Below are 27593 nucleotides of genomic sequence, written 5' to 3'. Positions count from 1 at the left end.
ACTAAAAAGCAGCAACAACAAAAACCAGAATAAATACTGCCGTCTCTAATCAAAGAAAAGGGAGAGGAGAAAGAGAAGAAAAAGAAGGGGAAAAAATCTGTAGCCTAATATGAGTATGCACTGCCAAAAGAACCAATAGATCTGTTTTGGAAGAAGTGCAGCCAGAGTGCTCCTTGGAGGCCAGGATGGTTAAGCTTCATCTCTCTTACTTTGGACATATTGTCCGGAGGGAACAGTCACTGGAGAAGGATGTCATACTGGGTAAGATGGAGGGTCAGAGAAAAAGAGGAAGTCCCCCAATGAGATGGATCGGCTAGGTGACATCATTGTTGGACTCAAGTGTGGCAGCGGTAGTGAGATTGGCCCAGGATTGGACATTGTTTCATTCTACTGTGAATGGGGTCGTTATGAGTCAGTTCCGACTCGATGGCACCTGACAACAACAACAACAACAACAATATGAGTATGACTTTAAAGTTCTCTTTTCCGATTCCTGCTTTCAAAGCTGCTCGAGAGATTCCAAGTTGCCAGTGTTGGTTCTTATGCTATACCTCAGGCTCCAATCCAACCTTTGGCCTATTTTGCCTTTAAACTCCCTTTCCCTCCCTTCAGGCTTCTCCTATTCTTCCCGTGATAAAAAACAGAACAAAAAGGAAACAGATATTGAAAGTTCAGGGCCTCCGCTTGGGCTGAGTATCTGTGTGCATGCGTGGCAGAAGAATCCATCAGTGCTGAGGGTGGGGGGTGGCCACACACCTCAGGTTCTCCCTCTATTCACCAGAATGGAGGTGGGCAAACAGTGAGCATGCCAATTACCAGACACCAAAGAAAAAAAGAAAATCAGAACAAAGCAAAACTGACAATGTATATTGTATACCTTTCTCCCAAGGTTCCCGCGGTGTTTCTGCTCCTCCTGTTTCGTCTTGCCACTTGGTCTCGCCCAGGATGTTAGCTCCGAACCTCTGAGCCCAGCCCAGCCTGGCAGATTCAAAAGTACGTGATATTTTTTACTTGAGCTCCAAAGTCCACAAGCTATAAGCCTTCAAACCTTTAAAATATTCCTATCTCTGTGGTTCTGAGTTTGTAACCCTGTCCTGGATCTGCTTTGCCTGGTATTCTGTGTTATTGTTGACTGTGAACTTCACTGCACCTCCACCCCAGCCACCATCAAGCCCCACCTCCCCTTGAGTGGTTTTCTTTTCTTTTTTTTAGTATGTCCCATTCATCTATTATGTCTATTTTTGTGTAGTTTTCAAAATGTTTGCTAGTTTGTGTGTTCCCTGAAATAGAGCCCTCACATTTGCCCTGTTTTTTCATTGATGGCCTTCACAATTCTGGGTTCGCAGAAGCAGCAGTCAAGAGATCAGACGTCATATTGCATAGGGCAAATATGCTACACGGGAACTTTTTAAAGTGTTGAAGAGTAGAGATGTCAGCTTGAGAACTAAGACCTAAGCCATGCTATTTTCAATAACCTCATATGGATGCGAAAGCTGGACATTGAATAAGGAAGATCATACAAGAATTGATGCCTTTGAGTTGTGGTGTTGGAGGAGAATACTGAAAGTGCCATGGACTGCCAAAAGAAGCAATAGATCTGTTTTGAAAGAAATGCAGCCAGAGTGCTCCTTGGAGGCCAAGATGGCTAAAATTCGTCTCTCATACTTTGGACATATTGTCCGGAGGGAACAGTTGCTGGAGAAGGCTGTCATGCTGGGTAAGGTGGAAGGTCAGAGAAAAAAAGGAAGACCCCTAATGAGATGAATTGGCCAGGTGGCATCATTGTTGGACTCAAGTGTGGCAGCGGTAGTGAGGTTGGCCCAGGGTCGGACATTGTATCGGTCTGCTGTGCATGGGGTCGCTATGAGTCGGTTCTGACTCGATGGGACCCGACAACAACAACAACAATGCATGTTGAGTTGATTTTTGTATAAGCATGATGCAAAGGTCTTGTTTCAATCTTTGCATATCACTTTCCAGTTCTGCCAGCAACATCGGTTGAAGAGACTATCTCCTCCTCATGCTATATATATATTAAGGTATATTGTTAAAAATCAATTGGCTGTATGTAGATGGGTTAATTTCTGGATTCTCGATTCTGTTCCATTGGTCTATGTGTCTTTCATTGTACCAGTACCAAACTGTTTTGACCACTGAGCAGTGTAGTAATCTTTGAAGTCAGGGAGTGAGAAGTTTCCAACCTTATTCTTCTTCTTAAGCAGTGATTTGCTATCCTGAGTCTCTTTCCTTTCCATATAAAGTTTGTAATTGTGTTTTCCACCTCTTTGAAGAGTGTTGCTGAAATCTGTATTGGGATTGCATTATATGTGCAAACTGCTTTGTGCAGTATTGACATTTTTACAATGTTAAGTCTTCCTATCCAGGAGAATGGTACATTCTTCCATTTCTGTAAATCTCTTTTGGTTTCTTGTAGTCGTGTTTTGTAGTTTTCTTTGCATAAGTCCTCTGTTTCTCTGGTTACATTCACTTCTAGATATTTCCTCATTTGAGTGGCTATTGTAAATGGTATTGCTTTCCTAATGTCCTTTTCATTGCTGTTGTTCTGTACAGAGGGATCCAACTGATTTTTGTATGTTGATCTTATATGCTGCCATTTTGCTGAATCTTCCAATGATGTCTAGTAGCTTTTTACTGAGTCTTTGGAGTTTTCTATCTACAGGATCATATAGTCTGCAAATAGAGAGAGTTTTACTTCCTCTTTGTCAATTTGGATGACTTTAATTTCCCTGTCTTGCCATATAGCTCTTGCTAAGAATTCCAGCACAATATAGAATAGGAATGGTGTCAAAGGGGATCCTTGTCTGAAAGGGAAGGCTTTCAGTTACTCTCCATTGAGACTAATGAAGGCTGTTGGTTTCGTATATATGCTCTTAATTATGTCGAGGAATTTCCCTTCAATTCCTATTTTGTTGAGTGTTTTTATCAGGAATGGATGTTGGTTTTGTCAAATGCCTTTTGTGCATCAATCCATATGATCATGTGGTTATTTTCTTTCTTCTTATTTATATGGTGGATAGCATTGATCATTTTTCTAATGTTGAACCATCTTTGCATCCTGGATAGGTATCTCACCTGATCATGATGTACTGTATTTATGATGTTTTGCTGGATTCTGTTTGCTAGGATTTTGTTGAGAATTTTTGAATCTATGTTCATGAGGAATATGGTTCTATAGTTTTCTTTCTTAGCGATGCCTTTCTCTGGTTTTAGTATGAGGGTTATGCTTGTTTGATAAAATGTATTAGGAAGTTTTCCATCCTCCTGTATCTTCTATAACAATTGTAGTAGAAGTGGTGACAGCTCTTCCCTCAATATTTGGTAGAACTCACCAGTGAAGCCATCTGAGCCTGGGATTTCTTTTTAGTTGAGAGTTTTTTGATGACCTGATCAGTTTCTTCTTTTGTCCTGGGTCTCTTGAGGTTTTCTACTTCACTCTGTGTAAGTTTAGTTAGGTCGTATTTATCTAAAAATGTATCCATCTTTTCTAAGTTTTCAAATTTGTTGGAGTACAACTCTTCATACTATTCTGTTATTATCCTTTTGATTTCCTTTGGTTCCATTGTTGCATCACCCATGTGGTTTCTAATGTGTGTTATTTGTGTCTTCTTCCTCTTTTCCTTTGGTAGGTTTGCCAGTGGTCTGTCAATTTTGTTAATCCTTTCAAAGAACCAGCTTCTTGTCCTGTTGATTGTTTCTATAGTTTTTCTGTTTTCTATTTCATTTATTTCTGCTCTAATCTTTATTATTTCTTTCCTTTGGTGGCTGTAATTTCCCTCTGTTTGTTTCTAATTGTAGATACTGTGTTAATGTGTTAATTTTGGTTCTTTCTTCTTTTAGGATGTGTGCATTTATTGCAATAAATCATCCTCCCAGCACAGCTTTCACCATGTCCTAAATATTTTGGTATGTTGTATTTTCATTCTCATTTGTTTCCAGGAATTTTGTGAATTCACGTTTAATTTCCTCCACTACCCAATCGTTTTTCAGCAGGGTGTTATTCAGTTTCGATGTATTTGCCTTAATTTCCTTGGTCTTCCTATTGTTGATTTCTAACTTGATAGCATTGTGTTCTGAGAAGATGCTTTGTAGTATTTTAATGTTTGTAAATTTATGCAGATTTGTTTTGTGGTTTAAAACATGCTGTATTCTGGAGAATGTTCCATGTGTACTGGAAATTAATGCGTATTGTGCAGTTGTTGTGTTGCATGCTCTGCATTTCTCTATGAGGTCCAATTGACTGATTGTGTTGTTTAGGTCTTCTGTGTCTTTGTAAAATTTCTTTCTGGTTGTTCTATCCATTCTTAAATGCAGTGTATCAAAATCACTCACAATTATTGTAGTGTCTTCTATTTCTTTCTTCAAATCTATTAGAGTTTGCTTTATATATTTCATTGGGAACATAGACATTTATTATAGTTATGTCATCATGTTCAATTGTCCCTTTAATCATCAGATAATGTCCATCTTTATCTGTTATGCTGTGTTTTTCCTTAAAGTTTATTTTTTCGGAGATTAGTACTGCCACTCCTGTTTGGTGTTCATTGCAATTGGCTAGGTATATTTTTTTCTGTCCTTTGACTTTTAATCTGTTTTTGTCTCTGTGTGTGAGATGTGTCTCTTGCAGACAGCATATTGAAGGATCTTGTTTTCTTATCCATTCTGACACTCTCCATCTCTTAACAGGTGCATTTAATCCATGTACATTCAGTGTAATTATATCGATAGGTATGGACAATCTCTTTGATATCGCTAGAGAGTAAAGTTTTGTTAAAAGTAATACAGAAACTGCTGCAATCATACATTGACAGATAACTTCCAGAGGTTCAAGCTGGATTCAGAAGAGGCCGTGGAATGAGAGATATCATTGATGATGTCCCATGGATCTTGGCTGAAAGCAGAGAATATCAGAAAGATGTTTCTCTATGCTTTATTGATTATGCAAAGGCTTTCGATTGTGTGGATCATGACAAGCTATGCAAAACATTGAGAAGTATGAGTATTCCAGAACACTTAATTGTACTTCTTAGAAATCTGTACCAGGACCAATAAGCAGTTGCTAGAATAGAGCAGGGGGACACTGAATGTTTTAAAATTGGGAAACGTGTGCGACAAGGTTCTGTTTTTTCACCATACTTATTCAACTTGGATGCTGAGTAAAGAATACGAGAAGCTGGGTTCTATGAAGGAAAACGTGGCATCAGGATTGGAGGAAGACTCATTAACAACCTGTGATATGCAGATGATGCAACCTTACTTACTTAAAGTGAAGAGGACTTGCAACATTTATTGATTAAGATCAAAGAACTCAGCCGTCAGTATGGATTGCATGAATGTCAAGAAAACAAAAATACTCACCACTGAACCAATAAACAACATTCTTATTAATGGAGAAAAGATTGAAGTTGTCAAGGACTTCATTCTTCTTGCATCAACTATCAACATTCGTGGAAGCAGCAGTCAAGAGATCAGATGATGTATTGCATTAGGCAAACCTGCTGCACAGGAACTTTGTAAAGTATTGAAGAGCAAAGATGTCAGCTTGAGGACTAAGGTGTGCCTGACCCAAGCCATGGTACTTTCAATAACCTCATATGGATGTGAAAGCTGGACAGTGAATAAGAAAGATCATAGAATAATTGATGCCTTTGAATTGTGGTGTTGGAGGAGAATACTAAAAGTGCCATGGACTGCCAAAAGAACCAATAGATCTGTTTTGGAAGAGGTGCAGCCAGAGTGCTCCTTAGAGGCCAAGATGGCTAAAATTTGTCTCTCATACTTTGGACATATTGTCAGGAGGGAACAGTCACTGGAGAAGGATGTCATGCTGGGTAAGATGGAGAGTCAGAAGAAAAGAGGAAGACCCCCAACAAAATGGATAGGCCAGGTGGCATCACTGATGGTGTCGAGTGTGGCAGCGGTAGTGACATTGGCCCAAGATAGGTCATTGTTTCATTCTGCTGTGCATGGGGTCGCTATGGTCTTTTCTGACTCGATGGCACCTGACAACAACAACATGGATTAATTGCTGCCAATTTCTTTTTTTGTGTGTGGTGTTCCTGCTTTCTTTGTTCTGTGTTTCTTCCTTTGTTGAGTTCATGCTTTTTGTGTTCTTTTTTTGTGTGTGTGTTTCCTTATAGTTTTAATGTTTCCATGATCTTCTTGGATTTTCATTTTCTTGGTTTATTTTGTAGTGTTAATGTTCTTTGGTGTTGCCTTTTCATCCATTAACTTTTCTCTCCAAATAATGCAGTTTATTTTATCCTGTAATCTACCTGACCTTCTCACCATCTGGATCTCTGTTCCTGCGTGTTTGTCTTCATTTACATTGTAATTGTTTTGTTCATAGACTGACCTACCAGATTCTCTGAGTTTGTTCTTATAGTTTTGTTCTTTTCTCGACAATTCCTTCTGTCAATTTAATTCTGGGAGGTGCTGTCTCATATGTCAATTTCTGGTTGTTTTCTGTTCATTTTGGTTCTCCATCCATAGAAGTCCCTTTAGGATATTTTGTAGTGCAGGATAGGATTTGGTAAAATCTCTTAGCTTCTGTTTATTCTGGAATGTTTTGATTACACCATCGTATATGATTGATAGCTTTGCTGGATAAAGGATTCTTGGTTGGCAGTTTTTTTGTTTTGTTTTGTTTTTCTTTCAGGGTTTTATATATGTCTCCCCATTGCCTCCTTTCTTGCATGGTTTCTGTTGAGAGATTTGAGCTTAATCTGACTTGCTTGCCTTTGTATGTAACACTTCTCTTTTCCCTTGCTGTTTTCAGGAGTTTCTTTTTGTCTTTGTATTTGGAGAGCTTGGTTATGATAAGTTTTGGTGATTTTCTTTTGGTGTTTGTTTTTGATATTCAATTATTGATCATTTGGTCCTCTTTCTTTAGATTTTGAATTGTTTCCAATGCTGTATCTATCTTATTTGATTATTCTTGTAGCACTTTCCTGACTTCTTTATTTTTCTCGACTCCGCTGTAAAGTGTTTTGAAACATTTTATAACAATTTTTCTCATTTCTTTCTTACGCATATTCAAGGCCTGCTCTCCTTCCAGAATTTAGTCCTGGTCTACCACTAGGTCATTTTTCTCAGACATTTTATCTTGTTTCTAGACATGTACTGATATGGTCATCTGCGTTTTCTTCTTGGACATGTTTAGTGCTTATCTGTGGCCTTAACACTTAATTGAGTATGCATTTTGGTATTTTTAATGTTTTCTGATTGCTTCTAGGTAGATGTCACCAGAATGTGGGCTTCCCTTTTCACTCTTCTTATTGCTTAACTCAATGTAACTTTCACAGGGGTTGTCTTCCTCCCTGGTATATGGCATTTGTTATTTGTTCTTGCCTGGGTTTTTGGTGTTTTATAGAGTGTGATTGTCACATGACTATATGTCAGCAGTTTCTGTTTCTTCTTGGGTAATATAGAGATTGAAAGAGTCCCCCGAAGGTAGAAGGGGGAGTATAAAACAACAAAACAGTACCAGCAAAAAAAAAAAAAAAAAAAGAAGAAGAAGAAGAAGAAGAAGAAGAAGAAGAAGAAGAAGAAGAAGAAAATCCCCCAAAACAATGACAACAACAAAAAACAAACAGACAAAAAAACAACAAAAAAAGAGAAATACTACATGGGACCACTACTGTAAAAGATTAAGCAAAAGAATCCCTACTAAAGGGAGGAGGGGGATTCTTTGCTGGTTACCATGATGTGAGAGGGGAAGGTGATGGGAGGGAAGTTAGGTGGAGCACAGTTTAAGGAATAAACACAGGATACATTTGGGTTAGAAGGAGGGAGAAAAATACACAAGAAGTGTGCCGGTAACGAAAGAACAAGGCCGAAGGGAAAACAATTAGGCAAGTTTTCATGGTCTAAGCAGGTCAGTAGTAAATAATGATGTATACAGAACCTTGGAACAATAGGACTCTGGGATACAGGCATTGAGAAATGGTTGGAATGGGCAAAAGGGCAGAAATAATTTTTAAAATGCTTGGCTGACTACTGAATCATGGTTTCCCTGGAAAACCATTACAAAATAGACACTGGAGAATGAGAGAAAGGAATAGCCAGAAACATCATCATAGAAAGCCTGTAAGTCTGTCTTGTGCCTATAAATGATTGGAATACCTAAAATGAGACTACAACATCCCCAGTGAAGGAGGCTTGCTGTGGAGCGTCTGCATTACATAAGACCATAGGTGGAATCATGAACGTCACCCAGAATCTTATGAGGTGGGAAATTTCTACTTGAAAGGACAAGTAGACCAGCCTGGAGCATCTAGAAGAACAGAAGATACTTATTGAAAGAAAAATCAACAGGAAAAATACAAAACAATAACAGCAGTCCAACTGATTACTACAAGAACAAGCAAGTTGTTCGCCCAGGAGACATCAAGGCTAGTGGTTGTGTCCCCACAGGCAATCCCCTTCCATGACTAAGACTCAATGTGAATACATGCTCTGATAGTTGACCAAGTTTTTCAATGGTAAGGGGAAGTGAGGGAAAAATAGCAATGAAGCTGTGAGCTATGCCTTACAACGTTCAATAGACTCCTGTCAACCCGGTTGGTGACCTGGTTGGCCAGCAGTGTCGCAAGACCTGCAGACTGTTGGACCCAGAGTTAGTGACATAGCCACAGAGGACTAGAGTGGAGAGTGAAGATTCCAGCTTATAAGAAGAGAGGGTATATACTTAAGAACACCCACACTTGCAGATAATACCCACTCAACCTAGCTTCAATTACTGGATAATCAGAACTCAACTAGAAGAAAGAAGAGGGGGAAAAAAAGAGTAATCTGATACAATGTGATGAACTTGACCTACACCTATGTGTGCAGAAGCTCAAAAGGGAGAACAAATATTTAGAGCGAAGATCATTCCCACCCTCTCCATACACAGAGTGGACTAGGATATGCAACTTGGACATTGGCTACCCAAAATGGGGGGTGGGGGCTACAAAGGCAAGAATTGACTGGCTTACAAGCTTTCAAGAGGGAGCCTAGATCCAGAGGGTGCGGAGGAAAGTTGAATCTCCACTGAGTTGTATCCAATCTGTCTGGGTAGGTCTAATGAAAGGAGATGGGGATAGGTTCCTTGTGGTACAATGGTGAATAATTGTTATCAGGACTGACTGCGAGGATTGGAAATGTAAAGGTGGATGTTTTGTAGCAAAAAAAGGGGAGTCGTTGACATTGCAGTCCAGGAGCAAAGTTCCTTTGAACCATCAAGGGAGAAGAGCAGAGTGCGAGACCCTACCCAGAGAAGCAGTGATGTCAGAGATGGAGGCAGAGACGATGACGTGGAGAGATGGAACAGATGGGGACTCTAGACAGGGAGAGGGAGAGGGACTGTGTGCTGATGACCCAGGGGGCAGGCTTACAGCATATACTCTTTGGTTGGTTGATGATGCATGGGGGGGGGGGATTGTAACCATGGCAATCAAACAATATATGATAGGATGAATGTAAATCTAATGTTCTCCCATGCAAGCTATCACATAATTCACAATAAAACATTAAAAAAAAAGATAATAACCATCACCGAAGCTGGTACATCTTTCTATATATCATTTATATCAGTGTTCTGACTGTGTGTTGTTCTTATGTACTCTAAAAGAATGGCTTATATCCAAAATCTTGATCATAATGTCTGTACTGTAGTTCCCCTAGCACTGAAATCACATTTAGAAAAGTAGGATTAGTTCTTTCATGGGATTGTGAAACTAACAAACATTGGAAGTAAATCTGAAATCCAAAGCTAAATTTCCTGATCTCCTGTCTAAAAGATAACAGGCATGGAAGAATAAAAATGATGAGGAGAAAGAAAACAGGTATGGCAATTTGAATATTTGAATGCTGAAGAGACATGTGATCCATCGGCCAGAAGTACTATGCACACCAAGAAACAGTTGTTTCTTTTAATCATGAGAGCACTAGTGATGGCTGCCCTAACCACCCAATAATTTGAAATAGAAGGAAAAAGAGAAACAATTTGAGGATTTTGTTGGATAGACAGAACCACGAAGTGATTTCTAGGGAGACAAAAGACAAATTTTGGCTTTGACCTCACTTTCACATGCAAGTTTATGTCTCTTAACACCCACAATACATTCTGTGAAATAGGGCATTATGTGATTTGGATGTTAGGCAAACACCATATTATAAATTTAGCAAACAGACATGTCTAAATTCTGATCAATAGCATTCACTAATTTTCCACATTCATGTTGTTTAAAAACCTTTTGTTTCACTTCTAAATGAACACTTCTTCAATGCTGCTGTTAGTGATTTTGCTGTATTTGGGATTCATAATGCACTTCATGGTAATATTAAAAATAAATAAATAAATAAATAAATAAAGCAAAGATACACCACTACAAAATTCAAGAAACACATGAATGGTGGTGCTGTGGGATAAAGTGCAAGATCGGTTTGAACCACAAGGTTGGCAGTTCAAACTCACCAGCAACTCCTTGGAAACCCTATACAGAATCGCTATGAAATTGAAACTGACTTGATAGAACTTAAACAACAACTGTAACTTACTTGGTGAAGTATACACTGTTAAAAGGTAAACTTTTTATATGTGAGTATGGAAAGTTCACATTAAAATAATGATAAAAAGTACAGTATTGTACAGTACATAAGCCAGTAACATAAGTGTTTATTATGACTATTGGTTATATGTATGCTGCAATTATACACTTGGCAGCATAATCACTATGTGTACAAGAGACATGAGATACAAGTGTTGCATGCAGAAAACTATTGTGCTCACTATGTCCAGTTAGGCCCACTATGTCTAATTCTTCAATTAATATTTCTAAACTCTCTTACAAAATTATTATAACCTTGTCATATAACCGTGGCTGCACTGTATGACAAGCACTGGACAACTAACTGCAAGGTCAGCAATTCAAACTCACTAGCTGCTCTGCTGAAGCACTGTGGCTCAGCAGAATAAGCACTGGACTGAAAAACCAAAAGATAGGTGGTTGAAACCCACCAGTTGTTCCAAGGGAGAAAGATTAGTTTTCTCCTCCCACAAAGATTTATACCCTCATAAATCTTTACAGGGTTGGAACCGAGTTGGCACTTAACAAAAACAGCCACTCTGTGGGAGAAGATGAGGCTTTCTGCTCCCATAAAGATTTACAGCTCTGGAACCCTATATAGGGTTGTTATGAGTTGGAATCAACTTGAAGTCAGAATCAAACTGGGTAGGTGGGTATTAAAACTTTGTCAGACCATGGATGTATATATTGTCAGACGTTGTACAAATGGACATTATGCATCAAATGTACTATAATCAGTTATCAAGAAAATCCATCATTATCTGTACGTGAAATATGCAATCATCAAAGAGAGGTTTACATAAACAAAGAAATTCATGTGAGCAGAATATTAGTAAAATCAAAACAAAATAAAAATAACTTGGAATTAGAGGGCATGACTGAATTGTATTTATCAAATGAGTTCCTCCAAGCTTGTTATATTTTTCTTTGTTTTGTAAGCAAAAAATATTATTGTTTTAAAATGCAATATGATATTTTCACATTGTTACCAAGCAAAACTGACTCACAGTTCATTATTTACATAGCTTATTCCATGGACTTTGGGTAGTTCTATAGCATTCTAAAAAGAGATGAAAGTTTTTTTGTTGTTATTTGGGAAAGAGGGCACATGCACCTCGTAAATTTCTGAGCTATATTTTGGAAAGATGCTACAGTCAGTCAATTGGTGTATGAATATTTATTTCACAACTACCATGCATTTATCACAGACCTAGGTACTGGACATTACAGAAGCACTCATAAACATGTTTTTTGTCTCAAGGAGATTATTAGCTGACTTTTAAGAAAATATACGCATGTAATTAGAAAATAACATAAGACTATATAAGTACTAAAATGTGTGATATACTCTGGAAGGGCTAGGACATCAATGAGGGTTGGAATGATTAGGGAAGTTAGCATGGATTAAACAGAACCTAATTTAAGTTAGAAAACATGGGTACAATTCACATAAGTGAAAGGAATGGGAAGGAGGTTCTAGATGAGGGCAACTACATGGGTAAAGTTGTAAAGACAGAAATAAGCCAAGAATATCTATTCATGGAACAGCAAGGAGTTGAACCAGTGCACAAGGAACAACATTTTAAAGAATATTGCTAATTCAAATTAAAAGGTAGGTCTGAGTCAGATTATGCAGAATTTAAAAATTCACTCTATAGAATTCAGAGTTGATGAATCAGGGAATTGTTGTTGTTGTTGTTAAGTGCCGTCGAGTTGGTTGCAACCCATAGCGACCCTGACATTCCGAGGCTGTAAATCTTTACGGGAGTAAAAAGCCTCATATTTCTCCCTCGGAGCAGCTGGTAGTTTCAAACTGCTGTCCTAGTGGTTTGCAGCCTGATTCATAACCACTATGCTATCAGAGCTCCTTGAATCAGGCAATTAGGTACCATTAAAAATTAGTGAGTAGAATACTGCTATTATTAGGAAAAATATGCATAAAAGAGGAATCTGGAAGATGGATACCAGGATGCACTGGGGTGGAGGAGGCGTTCTTCCTTATACTGTATGAGCTTGGGTTTCTCTGATTATCCTCACAATCATCTAAAATGCCCTAACTCCCTTACTCTATGAACTCATTCTGATATCTTACTTTTGCAAAAATCATTTACATACTCTACAATAAAACTTTTCTCTGGTGTGGTGTTGTGGGTTAATGTGCTGAACTGCAAAGTCAGTTTGAACTACAAGGTCGGCAGTTCAAGTTCACCAGTCGATCCTTGGAAACCCTGTATGGATCAGAAACGATAGCACTTGACAACAACAACTCACTAAATCTTTCGCTTTTATGCTCAATTTCACTTCTTTTAAAATTTCATTATTCTGATAACCTCTATTCTCCAAGCATCAGGCCGAAAATTTTCAAGTTTTCTTGGTCTTGTCTTCTGACCAACCTCCATATTTAAGCATATACTGAGTTCTAAGATTTTTATCTCTGAATTATATTCTGAATAAATTGCCTCATTTATAATTCTATCTATGTAAACCTCATTCAGATGCCATTCAGTCAACTTGAAATATAATAATATTTTCAAAACGGCCACTGAAAACCTTATGAATAACAGTGGAACCTTGTAAGGCATAGTGTAAAGATCAAACCATTATGAATAGCAGAACATTGTCAGATATAGTGTTGGAAGATGAAACCACAGGTTAAAAGGAACTTAAAAATGACTGGGTAAGAGCTTTCTCTTCAAAGTTCAATTGACCAGAGTTGGGGCTTGATGGTAGATTAGAGAGGCACCATGCAGATTTTTGCCAGTGATAACACAGTGATAACACAGAATACTAAGGAACTCTGGTAGCGTAGTGGTTATGAATCAGGCTGCTAACCGCAAGGTCAGCAGTTCTAAACTACCAGCTGTTCCGAGGGAGAAAGATGAGGCTTTCTGCTTCTGTACATATTTACAGCCTTGGAAACCCTGTAGAAGGTCGCTATGATTCGGAACCAACTCCATAGCACATAATAACAACAACAAAAAGACGTGAGTGTCCAATCTGGGTTTTTATTGTTCTTTTTTTTTTTTTTAACCACCTTTTATCTCACTGTTTCTCTCACTATGTTACCCAAAAAGAGCAATGTGCATTCATACAGGCAAGCTATAACCACACCTTATGAAATGCTACAATCCAGGCAAGAGTCAATACCAGCAGTTATACACCAGTCAAGTGTAGACAGCTAACACTTGCTAAAATAATTCCAAATTGAGTAATAAGAGCAGTGAAAAGGGAAACCTATCTCCTGATCACATCAACCAGAAGGCAATCAGAAAGATTAATAATACCCCAACATACATTCATTTAATTATTAAAAATATATCTAATTATTGAAAATGCCTAGGAAACAACTGAAGATATCGGCATATGTCCAAAAAAATGATAGAGTAGCTGAAACAAATGAGCTGGAGGTATACCTAGAATTCCCATTTGAAGGATGACAGGCTTTTGAAATGTCTGAGAAGAAATTCAGGAGCATGATATTGAAGTGCATCCAAATACTCCAGAGAAGAGTTGAAAAACAAATGGAAGAAGTTAGTAAAATGTTACAGAAACAATCAAATAAGACAGAAATAACATTGGAAACAATTCATAACTTGCAAAAGGAGGTCTAAATAAAATATCAGAATGGATAATATCCTGAAAGAGCAAAGGAGTAGAATTGAAGAGGTGGAAGCCAGAACCAGAGAGTTTGAAAACAAATGTCTCAATACTGCTAAGCTAGTAGAGCAAGCAGAAAAAAGGATAAAAAAAAATTCTGAAGAAAATCTAAGATTCATGAGGGACAACATGAAGAGGAATAACTTAAGAATCAATGGCATTCTGGAACCAAGTACTGCCTGGTCCTTTACCATCTTCACAATTGTTATGGTTGAGCTGTTGTCACAGCTATTGTGCAAATCCATCAGGAGATATCTATCTATCTATCTATCTATCTTTCTTTCTTTCTTTCTTTCTTTCTTTCTTTCTTTCTTTCTTTCTATATGTCTGTGGATATATATATATATATATATATATATATATATATATCACCTCTTGAGGGGTACACATGAGAAATGATATTCCAAGGTTGATGCAGAAACACGCCATGAATACTTTCCAAATAATGGTGCCGGGTCACAGAGGAACAGAGTAGAACTAAAGGTTATGAAATTCTAAAATAACAAATGAGGAAATTTAAAAGAAAAGTGTATATTTAAATGATGTTTGTGATTAATTTGTGTAGTATGAGCCAGAAGAAATAAAATTATCAAGTTCTAAAATGTTAAAGATGTCATAAAAAGGAAATTCTCACAGTCCTTTTGTAATATGAACTCTATGATCATCATTAAAGAAGATGAGAGGAAGTCTTATTTTTTTTAAGTGTTTGAATATCAAAGTCATCTGAAAACATATTTGGAAAATATTTTTTTTTAATGGGAAAAGGTAAATCTATTTGTTGTTGTTGATAAGTGCCATTGAGTTGTTTCTGACTCACAGTGACCTTGTTTGGGTTTCCAAGGAACAATAAGTGGATTGAACCACTGGCTGTTTGGTTAAAACCTTTTGGTCCAGCACTTACATATAGTGACATACCAAGACTCCCTATTTAGTGTTCCAACTCTATTTAGTGTAACTAAAATTCTACACATATTTTCTTTCATTCCTAACAAATATTTACTCTATGCCAAATATAATTTAAAGCTTTTACATATATTGATTCATTTCACATGTCAAGTCATATTTATAAAAATGACTTCATATACTATAACTCTTCTTGATAGATGAGAAGAGAAACCAGAGTTCCAGTAAGGATAAGTAACTTGTCTGTACTCACTTAAATTTAAAACCCAGGCAGTCTTGCTCCTGACTATTTATGAAATATATGAAGGGCCTTCCAAATGTTAGGGGAAATATTTCATTATCTTAGAGTGCCATTTCTCCACAACCTTTTTGAAACCCCCTCATGTTTTGAATCAAGTCCAATATTTTGTGTCTGTAGATTTTTATGTAGATTTTAATCCTTTTTTTGTTTTGCACATAGTGCTTGATGTTATCACCTCTCATTTCTGTGGTTCCCATCCCTGCCTTTGGTTCTCATCCCAAATCTGCCAGGAGAGGTAACTGTTGACAAAAGATAGGCAAGAATATATTCCAGTTGTTGTTATATGATCTTGCCCAAACATACATACACACACACCTAAAGATAAAAAATATATAATCAGATTATCTTTCCACTTATTTTATGTGCACACACACACAATACCTACAGCACTCATACACACATATCTGTGCTCTAAAGCTTTCTCACCTGGTCTAAACCCACATACTTCAATGTCTAACTCAGGTTAACTTTGAAATTTTTCAACATCTTACTCTCCTATGTTCCAATTCCATGAGGTCTTTGAACATGATTGCAGCTCTTCTAATAAGCCTTATCTTTACTGAGATGTTGAAAAAAATTAATGCATTATGGAACAGGAAGAATCACAAAGAACACAGAGGATATAGTTGAAGAACTTCTGGAAGCCATTTTCCATAAAATCTTGAAAAACAAAAAGATAAGCATTCCAGAAGCTCAATGAACAACAGGAAGGATAGAATCTAAAAGAAAATCATCAGGACACAACATGATCAAGCTCTCCAAAACCAAAGACAAGGAGAGAATCATGAATGAAGCTAGGGGAAAGAAAAGTTGTTACTTACAAAGGCAAGAAAATCTGATTAAGTTCTGATCTCACAGCAGAAACCATACATGGAAGAAGGCAATAGAGAAACATATACAAAACCCTGAAAGAAAAACAAAAAACAAAAACAAAAAATTGCCAACCAAGAATCGCCTATCCAGCAAAGCTGTCAATAAAATACGATGGTGGAATAAAAACATCCCAGGACAAATAGAAGCTAAAGGACTTTGTCAAAGTCAAACCAGTGCTTTGAAACACTCTAAAGGGATTTCTTTGGACTGAGAACCAACAAGAACAGACAACAACCAAAGATTGACATATGTGGCAACACCACTTGGAAATTAATCAACAGATGGAAGAGTTCAGACAGAGCATAACTACAACAACAAAATCAGAGGCTCTAGGAGGTCAGTTTATAATCAAAACAATAACAATGTGAAAGAAGATAAAAATACAAGAGTAGAGATCCACATTATGAAGCAGTCAGGTAGATTGCAGGATTCTTTTAAATGGAGGAAAAGTTGAGAGAATATAGAGTAAGTTCAGTAAAAATTAATATTTCACTACTTACAAAGAATATTAAAATCCAAGAAGATCATGGAAACATTAAAAGTATGAAGAAACTGACAAGAAAGAACACAAAAAAAAATATGAATTCAGTGTAGGAAGGCATGCAGAACAAAGAAAACAACAGCACCACAAAAAATAAATGTAATAACAGTAATTAATTCATACCGCTCAATAAATACACTGAATGTCAATGGATTAATTACACCAGATAAGAGACAGAGAGTGGCAGAATGGATAAGGAAACAAGATCCTTCAATATGCTGTCTGCAAGAGACACATCTTACACACAGAGACAAAAACAGATTAAAAGTTAAAGGATGGAAAAAAATATACCAAGCTAATTGCAATAAAAAATGAGCAGGAGTGGCAATGTTAATCTCTGATAAAATAAACTTTAAGGCAAAACCCAGCATAAATGAAATAGAAGTACATTATCTCATGATTAAAGGGTATATGGAACAAGATGATATAAAGATAATAAATCTATTGTTCCAATGAAAGGGCACAAAAATATACAAACAAGCCCTAATAGAATTAAAGCAAGAAATAGACGAAGCTAAATTAATAGTGAGAGGTTTTTATAAACAATTTTCTAAAAAAGGATAGAACAACCAGAAAGAAACTTGACAAAGACAAAGGAATTACACAACACAATCAACCAACTTGACCTCATAGATGTGTACATAGCATTCAACCCAACAACAGCAAAACACACATTCTTTTCCAGGGCACATGGAACATTACCCAGAATAAACTATGCGTTAGTCCACAAAACAAGCCTCCATAAATTTACAAACATCAAAATACTACAAAGTATTTTCTCATACAACAATGTTATCTATATAAAAACAAAACAAAACAAATCAGCAATAGGAAAACCAAGGTAATAGAGTTAAATATATGGAAATGGAAAAATACCATGCTTTAATGCTACTGTGTAAAGACCTTTATCTCATGCCATATACAAAAACCAACTCATCATGGATAAAATACCTAAATGTGAATCCCAGAATTATAAAGGCCATTAATGAAAACATAGGGATACAGAAACAGCTGCAAACATACATTGACAGAGAATTTCCAGAGGTTCAAGCTGGATTCAGAAGAGGACTTGGAAAAAGGGATATCATTGCTGATGTCTGATGGATCTTGGCTGAAAGCCAAGAAAACAAGAAAGATGTTTACCTGCGCATTATTGTCTACACAAAGGTTTTCAATTGTGTGGATCATGACAAACTATGAACAACATTGCAAAGTATGAGTATTCCAGAACTTTTAATTCTGCTCATGAGGAATCTGTACATGGACCAAGAGGCAGTTGTTTGAACAGAGCATGGGAACACTGAATGGTTTTAAATTAAGGAAGGTGTGCATCAGGGTTATATTCTTGTACTCTACATATTCAACCTGTATGCTGAGCCAATAATCCAAGAAGCTGTGTTATATGAAGAAAAATGTGGCATCAGGATTGAAAGAAGACTCATTAACAACCTGCAATATGCAGACGATACAATATTGCTTGCTGAAAGTGAAGAGAACTTAAAATATTTACTGATAAAGATCAAAGAGCACAGCCTTGTGTATGGATTGCATCTCAATGTAAAGAGAACAAAAATCCTCACCACTGGACCAATAAACAACATTCTTATCAATGGAGAAAAGACTGAAGTTGTCAAGGACAATTTACTAGTATTAATTGTTCTTCTTCTTTTTTTTTATTAGGCATATGAATATTATCCTATCACAAGCAGCATTGTAATTCAAGATAGATCTTCAAGTGTTCTTTTTGATGATGGATGGAATGCTATTCCTCTTTGTTGTTTCTGGCATAGGAAGATAATACCAATCCATTTCAGCTCAATAATGCCTAGGATATTGATCTTTATGAGTTTCATTTCATTTTTAATAACTTACAATTTTCTTAGATTAATAGCTTATACATTCCACATTAGTATTACTTATGGATGTTTGTAGCTGATTCTTCCCATTTCGAGATATGCCACATCAGTCAATGAACATTTTGAAGAGCACTTGTTCAGCAGTCCTCTAATGGTATGCTATATACATCGTTGGATTTCTTGACTGCTGTTTCCAAGAGTATAATACTGGATCAATGCAAAATGACATCTTTGACAATTTGAATCTTTTCTTCATTTATCATGATGTTATTTTTGGATAAAGTTGTGAGGATTTTTGTTTTCTTTGCGTTGAGCTGCAACCCATACTGAAGGGTATGGACTTTGATCTTCACTAGTAAATATTTTAGTCCTCTTCACTTTCAGCAAGCAAGGTTGTATACTCTGCATATCACAAGTAATTAGTAAGTCATGTTCCAATCCTGATGCCATGTTCTTCTTCATATAATACACTTTCTCTGATTATTTTCTCAGCATACAAATTGAATAAGTATGGTGAAAAAATACAACCCTGGTGCACACCTTTCCTGATTTTAATCTATTCAGTGTTCCCTTGTTCTGTTTGAACAACTGCCTCTTGGTCTATGTACAAGTTCCTCTCAAACACAATTGAGTGCTCTGGAGTATCCATTCTTCACAATGTTATCCATAGCTTGTTGTGATCCACACAGTCGAAAGCCTTCCATAGTCAATAAGCAAGGTACTTGCTTCGTTTTTCTTCTTTAATGTATTTTATTCATTCTATATCTTCTCTTTGTCTACTAACATTAACCCATTATTCAAGGCCCATTTCAAAAGTATCTTCTAATCTTTGATGAGGCCTTTTCTTTATCATCTATTATCATTACCACTTGCTACCCAGTTTGTCATTCTGTCATGGTGTGTTTTACTGTGATGCTGGAAGCTATGCCATAAGTATTTTAAATAACAACCAGGTATACACATGGTGGATGGGTTTCAGCTGAGTTTCAGACTAAGACAAACTAGGAAGAAGGAGAGGAGGTCTACTTTTGAGTGTTTAGCCATTAAAAATCAATTTGACTAGAGTATAGGTTATATGTAGAAAGGTATGTTCATGCTTCTACATATAACCTGTATGCTAGTCAAACAGAACTTTTGTCATATCCTTGCTTTTCAAAAATGACTGCAACAACACATTGACAGAATATGCCAGAGGTTCTATCCAGATTTAGACAAGAAGGCAGAATGAAGGATATCATTGCTGATGGCTGAAAACAAAGAATACCAGAAAGATATTTACCTTGCTTATATGTACACTGCCTCTATTCTCAAAAATCTTATAGTTTACAGTAAACCTGTTCTAAAAGAAATAAGTTACATGATAATCATAAATACAGTAATTTCTATTGTTGGTTGCTTTTGAATTAATTCTGACTCATAGCAACCCCATGCACAAAAGAATGAAACAGTGCCCAGTCCTGTGCCATTCTCACAATCTTTGTTAAGCTTGAGCCCATTGCTACTACCACTGTGCCAATCCATCACATTGGAAGCTTTCCTCTTTTTCGTTGACCCTCCACTATACCTAGCATGATGTCCTACTCCAGTGCATGGTACTTTCAATATTCTCCTCCAACACCATAACTCAAATGCTTCAATTCTCCTACAACTTTGCTTATTCAGTGTTCAGTTTTCACATGCATATGAGGTTATTGAAAATACCATGGCTTGGGTCAGGCCCACCTTAATCCTCAAACTGACATCTTTACTCTACAACACCTTAAAAGAAGTCTTGTGCAGTAGAGTTGCCTAATACAATACCTTATTTAATTTCTTGACTGTTGCTTCCATGAGAGTTGATGGTTGATCCTAGCAAAATGTAGTCTTTGACAACTTCAATCTTTTCTCCATTTATCTGGATTTGTTTATTGGTCCAGTGGGAAATTAACTAGGCATGTGTATTTTATCCTATTACAAACAACATTTTACTTCAAATTAAAAAGATCTTGAAATGTTCTTTTTGTTGATGAATGCAATGCCATTCTTCTTCAATTTGCCATTCCCAGTGTAGTAAACCATGTGACTGCCAGATTCAAAATGGCTAATACTGGTCCACTTCAGCTCACTAATATCTAGTATATCAATATTTATTTGTTTCACTTCTTTTTTGACAACTTCCAATTTTCTGAGATTCTTAGTTTGTACATTCAATGTTCCGATTATTAGTGGATGTTTACAGCAGTGCTCCCTAATTTTGAATTTGCTCCATTTTGAATCTATCCTGAAAGCTTTATGACATTTGTGTCATCAGGGTCAACTATATTTTTGTTGTTGTTGTTGTTAAGTGCCGTCGAGTCAAATCTGACCCATAGTGACCCTGTATAGGGTTTCCAAGGAGCAGCTGGTGAGCTTGAACTGCCAACCTTGCAGTTAAAACGGCTTTGCAGTCTGGCGCATTAATCCACAGTGCCACACCAGGAGTCCTAACTACATTTTTAGGAGGCAACTATTCCCCAGTCATATTTTGAGTGCCTTCCAAACTAAGGGGCTCATTTTCCACTACTGTATCTGACAATATTGTTGCTGTTGTTAAGTGTCATTGAGTCAGTTCCAACTCCTAGCAACCTTGTATATGGTTTCCAAGAAACATCAGTGAGTTTGGGCTTCCAAACTTGTGGTTCAAACTGACCTTGTGGTCCAGTGATTTATCCCACAGATTCATACCAGGATCTGGTGCTCTTCATAATTTTTCAATGCTTACTATTTTGGTGCTGTCTGACAGTGTTCTTCTGTTATTCACAAGTTTTTCAGTGGTTAAACATTCAGATGAGTTTTGCATCTGAATTATTGGACAATATCATTAATATTGCATACAAACAAAATTTTGTTAAAGATAATTTTTAAATGACCACAATGGTAGAGTAAACATAATTAAAAAACAGTAAAGGTAATTAAAAAATGGTTGCAAAAGTACATTGACATTGACTTGCCAGAGGTTCAAAGCAGATTCCAACAAGGGCATGGAATGAGGGATATCATTGATGACGTCAAATGGATCTTTGCTGAAAGAAAAGAATACCAGAAAGATGTTTTCCTATGCTTTATTGACAATGCAAATGCTTTATATTGTGTGGATCCTGGAAAGCTATGGACAACATTGCAGAGAATGAATAATCCAGAACATTTAATTGTGCTCATGAGGAACCTGTATATAGACCAAGAAGCAGTTGTTCGAACAGAACAAGGAAACACTGAATGATTTAAAATTAGAGAAGATGTGTACCAATGTTGTATTCTTTAACCATATTTATCCACTCTGTATGCTGAGCAAATAATTGGAGAACTTAATTACTTGAAGACAAATGCAACATCAGATATGGAGAGGGCTCATTAACAACATGCAATATGCTTGTTGAAAGTGAAGAGGACTTAAAATACTTACTAATGAAGACCAAAGACCACAGTATTCAGTATAGGCTGCATCTCAATGTAAATAAAATAAAGATCCTCACCACTGTACCAATAAATAATATCAAGATAAATTATTGAAGTTGTCAAAGACTTCATTTTAACATGGATCAACCATCAACATTCAAGGGAACAGCAGCCAAGAAATCAAACAATGTATTGCATTGGGCAAATCTCCTGCACAAGACATCTCCAAAGTTTTGAAGAGCAAAGATGTTAGTTTCAGGACTATGGTGTGCCTGACCCAAGCCATGGTATTTAAGTAACCTCCGTAGTGGTTACGAATTGGGCTGCGAACCTTAAGGTAAGCGGTTCGAAACTACCAGCTGCTCTGCGGGAGAAAGATGAGGCTTTCTACTCCCGTAAGGATTTACACCCTCGGAAACCCTGTACAGGGTCGCTATGGGTCGGACCCGACTCGACGGCACTTAACAACAACAACAACAACAACATATGCATTGAAAGTTGGATACTGAATAAGGAAAACATTAGAAGGATTGATCCATTTGAGTTATAGTGTTTGAGGATAATATTAAAAGTACCATGGACTTCCAAAAGTACAAATAAATAGGTGTTGAAAGAATTCCAGCCAAAATGCTCCTTAGAAACCAGGATGGTCAAACTTTGACTCTCATGCGTCGGACATATTATCAGGAGGGACCAGTCCCTGAGGAGGTGACCTCTATTATACTTGGTAAAGTGGAAGGTCAGTAAAAAGGAGATACCCAATGAGATCGATTGGCACAGTTGCAGCAGCAATTGCCTCAAAGCATAGCAATGATTGTAAAATTGGCAGAGGACCAGGCTATTTTTTGTTCTGTTGTGCCTATAGTGGCTAAGAATTGGTACCAACTCGACAGCACCTAACAACAACAACAACAACAAACATTCAGAAGTAGTCTTCCTTTCCTTTCTAGTCTGTCTTTGTCTGGAAACACAGTTGAATCTTGTCAACCATTGGTGACCCTGTTAGCATTTCAAATTCTAGTGACATAGCTTCCAGCATCACAGCAACATTCAAACAACCTCCATATGATGATGCAGTGACAGAGGAGTGGTTGTTACATATGAAAGCAGGTATGCATTTGATAAGAAGAAAAGTGCCTTGCTTGTACCATTGAGGGAAGCTAGCTGCTTCACATTACTTATTAAAGTAATGAATATCAAACACATTTGATCATGTAAGATTGTGTACATACAGGTGTGTACACACAGGTATGCAATCTTGCAGAGTCAGATGTATTTGGAATTCAAAGTTTCTTTTTAAAAATTATTTTAATAAGCAATATGAGCATAAACTGATACTGGGAGGCAAATCAAACAAATTTAATGCAGAACCTCATTAAAATAGAAAAACGAAAACAAAAACAAAATCAATATGTTCTCAGAGAAACATCTAAATATTTACAGTGTATGTGGTACATAAATGCCATAAATAAATCAGCCAATTTAAGATTTTGCATAACAGTGTAAATAGAATGTCACGTTTAGAATAACATGTTGATGTCAAAACATTTTGTCATGGATTATGGATGGTGGATAAGGAATAGTGGACCTGAAGTTACTCATGCCAAAGCTAACTGAAATAATTTATGTCGCAGTTGGTCTCCTCTCAATCTGAGAAAATTTGTCTTCCTTTTTTGCTTTTTAAAACCACTATCTAGGGGCCACCCCTGCCCCCCAGCCGAGGTCTAGTCTAGGTGATCGACTGCCGCGGCGGCAGGGTGAGGGACGGCCGCATTTTCCTGTGCGCCCGCGCAGCCACAACAGAAAGTGCGCGGGGGCCCGGTGGGAGGGGGGATGTCTTACAAGCCGAACTTGAACGCGCACATGCCCGCCGCAGCCCTCAACGTGGCTGGGAGTGTCCACTCTCCTTGTACCAGCATGGCGACGTCTTCCCAGTACCGCCAGCTGTTGAGTGACACGGGCCACCATCACTCGGGTACACCCAGGGAACTGGCAACAGCCAGGTACACCAGAGTAAATAGACGGAGCTGCTGGCCATCATTGAAGAGCTGGGAAAAGAGATCAGACCTATGCCGGGAGCAAGAGAGCCAAGGAGCTCCTGAAGCGAGGCGTCATTCACGCCAGAGGACTGGTCCGGGAGTGCTTGGCTGAGACGAAAGGGAAAGCCGGATCCTAGCCACCTGTTGTCTTTGAGGGTTTTCCATCTTTTTTTTTCCCAAGATGAAATGTTATAGGACATCGTCCGTTTTGTTTTTCAAGTGGTAACTTTTTTTTTTTTTTTTTTTTAAACCCCTCTCCGTTTCCCTTCCCTGGTTCTCTGGGCTTTGAACCTACCTTTTGTAAGGTTGAGAAAGATTTTTGCAGTTGATTAGGATTTGCATTTTCAATTGTTGGGCACTACTGAGGTTCTTCCTTTTTTGTAAGCATTGATTTAAAAACTGCCTGGAAAGTTCCCAGTCGTACAACAAACTGTAGTTTGCTTCCAGAAACTCAATGTCTCACCTTACTCTTCTGTTTCGAATATGTTCATGTTACCTAAATTGCTCTTTGTCCCTTTTCATAAGCTAATACAACTTTCAGTGTAAATAAAAAATAGTTTGTTTTTCTTTTCATGACCGCTGACAGCAGGACTGCTCTGCTCCCTCACAGCCTGGCTCCCAGTTTGCCATCCAGTGTAGATTCTGCTTCACAGAACTTTTTTGCTTAAGCATGACTTTTAGTGCTTTGAAATCAATTTTTTTTTAAATGCACAAGTTATAAATACAGAAGAAAGAGCAATTGACCAAAACCTAACAAGGCCCCCCCCCCCAATTTTTAATATTCAGACGATGTGTAGATTTCAGTTCTGTCCTTCCTGTAAGTTGTTGGAAACAATTGTGTGTGGGTGGGGGGGAATGACTCTCAAACTGTTTGCATCTTTGTATGTATTTATTACTTGACGTAATAAAGCTTATTTTTGTTAAACAACAACAACAACAACAACAACAACAAACACTATCTAACTAAAGTAGGAAGGAGTTGAAATGAGATGAGGGTCCCTTGTAATATGGAGGGGATAGTTTGGAGCCCTATGAATGGAAAGGATGCAGGAAGAATGGAAAGCAACTGGATTCCATCAGTGCAAACAAGTGAAGTACTTGGCTATTTATCAATAAGTCTGTAGTTCCAGTACATCTAGAGGCAACTGAGAAGAAATGCCTGGCAATCTTCATCCAAAAAGTCACCTTTTGAAAGTCCAAGGAAGATGGCGGTTTTACAAAAATCATAGTTACTACCCTCTCCCATAAATAAACAAGAAATACAATAAGGAATATTGCTGTTGGTTCTTTTAGCCGCCCATGGTACTTTCAATACTTTCCTCCAACACCATAACTCAAAAACATCAATTCTTAGAGGTGGGGCTGGATGGAAGCTAGGGTAGAGGTGCAGTGAGTCGCCATCAGCAATACCACAGAATACCAGGCAAAGCCAAATCAGGGTAGGGTTCCAAAACTCTGAATCACATAGGTAGCAATATTTTAAAAGTGTGAAGGTGTGTAGCTAGTGGAACTTGTAGCAACAGTAAGAAATCACGTACTTTTGAATTTGCCAGGCTCAGCAGCCTGGAGCTGACAAATTGGGCAAGACCAAATGGCAAATACAAGCAGGGGAGCAGACATATCATGGAAAAACCCTATGGGAATCTCAGAGAAAAGGTGGACAATATACTTTGTCAGTTTTGTTTTGTTTTGATTTTCTTCTTCTTCTTCTTTTTTTTGGGTGTCTGTTCATTGGTCCCCCACTGTTTGTGCACCTCCATTCTGATGATTAGAGGGGGTGCCTGAGAGCCTGGACAACCCCCATCCTCACAACTGGTGGGTTGTTCTGCAATGCATGTGCACAGATACTCTCAGCCCAAGAGCTGGCCCTGAACATTTTTTTTTTTTTTCAAATATGGAAATAGTCAGAAAACAAGGAGGTGTGGAGAGGGAAAGAGAGTTTTTTAAACAAAACAAGCCAAAATTAAATTAAATCCTGAGGTACTGCATAACAACCAACAGTGTCATCTTGAAATCTCTCAGACAGCTTTGAAGGAAAGAAGCTGAAAGAGAACATTAAAGTCATATGCATATTAGGCTAAAGATTTTTTTGTTTTTTCTTCTCTTGCTCCTCTTGCTTTTCTGCAATTATAGACTACATTATCAAGTATCGTTTTTTTGGTGGTTGTTGTAATTTTGGTGGAGTTGTTTTCCTTTCCTTTTTAAAAATGTTTGCTGTTTTATACGCCCCCTTCTACCTTTGGGGGACTCTTTCTCTCCATATATTACCTAGGAAAAGCAGCAACTGCTGCCATATAGTCAAGCTAAAATCACACTCTATAAAACACCAAAATCCAGGCAAGAACCAATACCAAATGCCATATACCAGGGAGGCAGAGAACAACTGTGAAAGTTACTCTGAGTTAAGCAATAAGAAGAGTGAAAAGGGAGCCCACATCTTGATCCCATCTATGTGGAAACAATCAGAAAGAATTAAAAAAAAAACACTAAAACAAATACTCAACTATGTATTAAGGCCACAGATAAACACTAAACATGCCCAAGAAGTAAACGCAGGTAACCATATCAGCACATGTCCAGAAATAAGTTAAAATGTCTGAGAAAAATAACTTAGAGGTAGTCCTGGACTACACTATGGAAGGAGGGCAGGCCTTGGAAATGCCTTAGAAGGAATTCAGAAAAAATGATTATAAAACGTTTCAAAACACTTTATAATGGAGTTGAGAAAAATAAAGAAGAAGTCAGGAAAGCACTACAGGAACAATCAAATAAGATAGATAGAGCATTGGAAACAATTCAAAGCCTACAGATTGAGGTCCAAATGATCAATAATAGAATATCAGAAATATACAATACACTGAGAGGACACAGGGGTAGAATAGAAGAGATGGAAGGCAGAACCAGTGAGCTGGAAGACAAATCTCTCAATACCAATAAGATAGAAGACCATACAGAAAGAAGGATAAAAAATCAGGAAGAAGGACTAAGACTCATGTTGGACAACATGAAGATGAATAATATAAGAATTATTGGCATTCCAGAACAAGAAGAATCACACAAGTCCATAGAGGGAGCAGTTGAAGAACGGTTATAAGAAAATTTAACTACCATCCTGAAAAGTGAAAAGATAAACATTCAAGAAGCTCAACGAATACCAGGAAGGATAGACCCCAAAAGAAAATCACCAAGACATATCATTATCAAGCTCTCCAAAATCAAAGATAAGAAGACACGCTAGAAAGCAGCTAGAGAAAACAGAAGTGTTACATACAAATGAAAGCAAGTCAGATTAAGCTCGGGTCTCTCAGCAGAAAGCATGTAAGCAAGAAGGCAATGGGGAGACATATATAAAACCCTGAAAGAGAAAAAAAGCCAAAAATCTGTCAGCCAAGAATCCTTTATCCAGCAACACCATTAATC

At 37.4% G+C, this 27593-nt stretch overlaps 1 pseudogene; it reads left to right on the top strand.

Annotated features, from left to right (window-relative positions):
- The first annotated feature begins 23967 nt into the window (after positions 1-23967).
- On the top strand, positions 23968-24310 carry LOC102842550 (annotated as a pseudogene).
- The last annotated feature ends 3283 nt before the right edge of the window (positions 24311-27593 follow it).

This window comes from Chrysochloris asiatica, unplaced genomic scaffold (assembly GCF_000296735.1).
Source record: "Chrysochloris asiatica unplaced genomic scaffold, ChrAsi1.0 scaffold00180, whole genome shotgun sequence".
NCBI classification, from domain to species: Eukaryota; Metazoa; Chordata; class Mammalia; order Afrosoricida; family Chrysochloridae; genus Chrysochloris; species Chrysochloris asiatica.
This window is presented reverse-complemented; position numbering and strand designations above follow the sequence as displayed.